The sequence below is a fragment of the Rattus rattus genome, chromosome 7 (assembly GCF_011064425.1).
Source record: "Rattus rattus isolate New Zealand chromosome 7, Rrattus_CSIRO_v1, whole genome shotgun sequence".
Lineage (NCBI taxonomy): Eukaryota > Metazoa > Chordata > Mammalia > Rodentia > Muridae > Rattus > Rattus rattus.
The window spans coordinates 73,626,987-73,632,528 of NC_046160.1; the positions used below are offsets into that span (position 1 = coordinate 73,626,987).

Sequence of the window (5,542 nt, forward strand, 5' to 3'; positions counted from 1 at the left end):
CTCATAGGTGAAGTGTAAAGATGACAGATGGATTTTCTGATTCTACGAAGAGTACATTTGTATAGCTGTGGACTCACACATAAGAATAATTTAACTTCATCGTGTAACTCTGGCCTCACATCAATCTGAACATAATTTGTAGAAAACGCATTTTTAAAAATTAGAACATTTCTTAGAGCCTATCTAAACATGATAGACAAAGTTTCTTCCTATGATATTTCCCATGACAAATGGAACTGACCCAGGTGGCAGTGTTGGAGGAGGGTCTTGTAAACTGCATGTTCAGATGCTGACTTCTGTCCGAGATCTAGTTACAGTTTGAACATGGACATTGCCGTGAATATTGAAGAATCTTCTGTATCAACATGGTGTAAAGAATGTTTCCTGGTTATCTCCTATTGGTTAGTAAAAGGCTGAACAGCCAATGGTTGGGCAGAGAAGATAAAGGCTGGACTTCTGACGAAAGCTGGAGTCTGAGGGAGAAGAGCAAGGAAAACTAGTTTGCCAAGAGGCAGGCGATGGTCAAAAAGAAGGAGGAGGAGAAGGAAGAAGAGAAGGAAGGTTGCCATAAGGCATGAGGAGGACTCGCCAAGGGAGTTCTCCAATGTGGACAGACAGCAAGCCAAGGGGAGACTGAATGTAACTAATTCGGGGTGTGTAGCTGGGAAGTAGCTACATAGTATAGAAGATTAGGAATATCTGTCAGTTACTGTGCTTAAAGCTTGTTGAATAATTCAATCAGTCTCATTTTCAACTATTTGAGAGCTTAAGCGGAGAGAAACTGAAAGCAATTCCACTCAGATAAGGAATAAGAGAACTTGGTCCACTCCATATCTACTCAATAGAGTATTTGAAGTCTTAGCTAGAGCAATAAGACAACGGAAGGAGATTAAATAGATACAAATTAAAAAAGAAGAAGTCAGATATCTTTATTTGCAGATGATATGATATGAAAGTATACATAATTGACCTGAAAAGTTTTACCACAGAACTCCTACAATTGGTAAAAGCTCAGCAAAGAAGCAGGTTAAAAATTACACCTTCGAAAAGCTATAATCGGTTGCTTTAGGATTGCTGTGGTGCATGCGGTGGTGTCGAATTCATCATACAAATAAAATGACGACTTCCTGAAGTGATCACTTACAGAATGCAGCAGACGTGTCTGTCAACGTGAATAAGCATGCCTTGAAAAAGTATAGACAAGAAGCTTGTTACTGGGTGTTTGTGAGCCGAAGTTTAGCCATGGAAAAAGTACAGTGTTTTGGTTTGATATGGATTACACCCTTGCTGTGCACAAGTCTTTGGAATATGAATCCCTGGTTTTGAGCTTACTGTGGAGAGATAAGTTTCCATTGGCTATCCTCATTAGCTGCTCAACTTGACATAGGAGTCTTATATTCCCTACCAGAGGACTTGTCTTGGACATATTCTATGAAATGCTCTTGAAAGTTGATGCCTATGGAAACCTCATGGCTTGTGCATGTGGATTTAACTTCATAAGAGGACCAGAAATTAGAGAGCAGTATCCAAATAAATTTATCCAATGAGATAATACTAAATGGCTTTACATTTTGAACACACATCCTTTTAGAGACCTACATGTTGGCTTTGGCTAGTAGATTTCTTTACTAATTGTCCAAGATATACCACAGGACATAGGGTTTAAAGATGGGGATCTCTTCATGTCTTACTGGAGTATGTTCCAGAATGTAAGAGACTCAGTGGATTGGGTCCATTACAAGAGTTCCCTTAAGGAACAGATAGTTGAAAATCTTGGGAAGTGTGTAGTCAGAGATGACAAGTTGCCATTGCTTCTGAGCCAAATGAAGGAAGTAGGGAAAGTGTTTCTTGACACTAACAGTGACTATAAATACAGAGATAAAATCATGACTTACCTGTTTGAATTTCCACATGACCCCAAGCCTGGGAGCTCCCATCGGCCATGGCAGTCTTACTTTGACCTGATTTTGGTGGATGCATGGAAACTGCTCATTTTTGGAGAAGGCATAGTAATGTGTCAGGTGGATACTAAAACTGGAAAACAAAAAATTCGCAGCTACACAGGCCTCCTGCATCATGGCATTGAATACTTAGAAGTTTCTTCTGATACAATCTGTGACCTTTGGGAGCTAAGGGCAAAGACATTTTGTGTTTTGGAGATCATAATTCTGGAGACATTTTGAAGTCAAAGAAACAGCAAGGGTGGAGAACTTTCTTTGTGATTCCTGAGCTTGTGCAGGAGCTGCATGTCTGGACTAACAAGAGTTCACCTTTTGAAGAACTTCAAAGCTTGGATATTTTCTTGGCTGAGCTCTATAAACACCTGGATAGCAGTATCAATGAGCACCAAGACATTAGTTCTATCCAGAGACGGATTAAGAAATTAACTCATGACATGGAAATGTGCTATAGGATAATGTTCTATATAGTAGTGGCTCCTGGCAGATACATTTTTTTACCAGCCAAGTGATGCGGTATGTTGATCTCTATACGGCGCCCTTCATCAATCCGCTGTACCTCACATTCAGCTACCTCTTCAGAGCTGCCCATGTCCTGACGCCACACAAATCAACAGTGAAGCATACACATGTGGATATCAATGAGGTGGAGTCCCCTCTCATCACCCGCAACTACACATCAGTGGATTTCAAAGACACTGACTATAAGCGACACCAGCTTACGAGGTCCATTAGTGAGATCAAGCCCCCCAATCTCTTCCCTCTGGCTCACCAGGAGATTACACACTGCTAGGTTGAAGATGATGATGAATAAGAGGAAGAGGAAGAATAAGAAGGCAGACTAAAAACCCTGAGCACCCATAAAATCTGACGGACTCACAGGACAAGGGGTGGCCTGGTTTGGATTGTTAGGGAGGGTGGGAGGACTCCATCAGAAGTACGTTTGGAAAGTTTCTGAAAGCTTTAAATAATTCTAATCATAGCTAGTTCAGTTTTGTGTATCTGTAATCTCTGCAGTTGGTTTGAAACTGTATAGGAAGAGCAGGTAAAGTCAGGTGAAATGCATGCAGATGGCTCCAGGTGGCTTGTTTTCTCCATCTATGGCGATGGAGAGTTTTGCTGTATATAGTAGTCTGGGTTGGCGAGTGTGTGTGTGTGTGTGTGTGTGTGTGTGTGTGTGTGTGTGTGTGTGTTTTAGAGATTTCAAGATATCTGTCCAGGACCTTCTAGCTGTTAGTGTCTCTGTTGATCTGTTGAGAATTCTGATTGGTCTGCCTGTGTATGTTACCTGGCCATTTTCCCTTGCTGCTTTTAATATTCTTCTTTCTGTAGATGTTGTGCTTCGATTATTAAGTGGCAGGAGCATTTTCTTTTCTGGTCCAGTCTAATTGGCATTTTAAAAGCTTCTTGTATATTTATAGACATCTATTCAGATTAGGAGTGTTTTCTTCTATGATTTTGTTGAAAAATATTTTCTGGGCCTTGGAGCTAAGGACCCTTCACCTTCATCCATTCCTATCACTTTTAGTTTAGACCTTTTCATGGTATCCCAAAGTTCCTGGACATTTTGTGTCAGAAAATTCTTAGATTTAATACTTTCTTTGAAGTGTCAATTTCTTCTGATGTATCTTCTACCCCTCAGAGATTGATGTGTCCATTCTTTCTAACATCTTCTATGGCTCAAAGTCTTCCGTCTCCTGTACTCTGTTGGCAATGCTTGCATCTGTTGTTCCTGTTCACGTCCCTAGGTTTTCTATCTCCAGGATTCACTTAATGTTTGTTCTCTTTATTGCTTCTATTTCCTGTTTCAGGTCTTGCATGGTTTGATTTATTTCATTCACCTGTTTAAATGTATTTTCATGTATATCTTTAAGGGCTTTACTTGTTAGCTCTTTAAAGACCTCTATCTGATTGTATTCTTCTATAATTCTTTAAGGCATTTACTCATTTTCCCTTTAAAGCCCTCTATCATCTTTACAAGATTGGATTTAAGGTCATTTTCTTGTGCTACAGTTCTGTTAGGATATCTAGGGTTTGCTGTACTAGAGTATCTTTGCTCTGAAGTTGGTCTAATTGCCCTGATTTTTGTTGATTGTGTTCTTTCAAGGTCCTTTAGCTGTTCAACTTTATTCCCTGGATGTTCCTGTTGAAGAAGGTATTAGTAGGGCAGTTAATGGGCTGTATGTTTCCAGATCTGCAGTTCTCTATGGGTCAGGATCCCAAGGTCTGTATGGTTCAGGAACCACAGGTCCGATGAAGGTGGAAAATGAGGTGGGAGAATTGCTAACAGGTTCCTCAGTGCAGCTTGGCATACCCAGAAGACTCAATAATCAGAGAATGTGGGTGGGGCAAGGGAAGGTTACCTGTGTGATTCAGGATCCACAGGTCTGATGAAGGTGGGCAGAGAGGTAGGAGGGAAATGATGGTCTCTCTGGGATAGCAGGCTGCTCAGGGTAGCCTGGCTTGCTCCAGGGGCTAAGAAATTATTTTAAGTTTCAGTATGAAGATGCTAATAAAGGCCATAAACACACTTTAATTCGCATCATTTGAGGTGGTTGGCATCGTAATAGCAGGAGCTGATAATCACATGAGTCCAAGAAAATTACTGTACTGATGTTCACAAATAAACATGCAATTTTATGTTTGTTTTGGATTCTAGGAGAAATTCTTTTGTTAATCTATGTGTACTTATCTGTATGCTTCAGCATTGCAATTCCTAAGTGTATAAAACAGAGGTATACAGGAGAAGTACAAAAAACGTTTGCAGTTTATAGCAATGGTACTAACAAAGACAGGAAATTGAAAGCAGGATTTACAGAATGGTATTCCCTTAAACAGCAGTTAAACCCAATGAGCGAACTTGTGTAATTATTTGAAAACATTTAGAAAAAGAAGAGACTGAGTGAAGATTTTTCTGAGGATGTCACAGCATTCACTATAAATATATTTCATAAAATGACTGAGTGCTTTGTCTTTAGTGATTGATACATGCTAAAAACAGACTGGGAACTTATTTCTATAATTTAAAATGGATGTGTTTGAGAGGTATGCAAAATAAGAGGCAGGATTAATATAAAGGGTTAATATAAACCTTTAGGTAGAATTTAAAGTTACTGGTAAGTGGTTTAGTAAGCAATGCCATGTATCACAGCTTTATAATTTGTCAGTATTGCATTAAAATCAGTGCAAATTGCTTTACTATTGTGATAGTTTATATTGATTGTCAATGTGGCAAGGTCTAGAACCTTCTGGTAATTCTGTGAAAGACTGTTTAGATTAGTTTAATTAAAGTGGAAAGACCCACTTCAAGTGTAGGCAACTCCTTTTCATGGGCTGGGGTCCAGAACTGAATACATAGAAAGTCAGTTGAGTACATGCATTCATTCTGCCACGAGGAACTGTGTGTTACAGCTGTGAGCCAACAATAAACCTTCTTTTCTGAATTTGATTTGCTAAATATTTTGTCACAGTAACAAGTTAAAGAACTAGAAGAGGTATAGGCAAAACTATTCCCAATACCGATGTGGATGCTTGGAGCCAACCATCAGTCTGAGCTCAGGGAACCTGGTAGGGGAGCTGGCAGA

General features: G+C 39.6%; 1 pseudogene; it reads left to right on the forward strand.

The window, feature by feature from the left end:
* Positions 1 to 1,101: 1,101 nt before the first annotated feature.
* On the forward strand, positions 1,102 to 2,790 carry LOC116905721 (annotated as a pseudogene).
* The last annotated feature ends 2,752 nt before the right edge of the window (positions 2,791 to 5,542 follow it).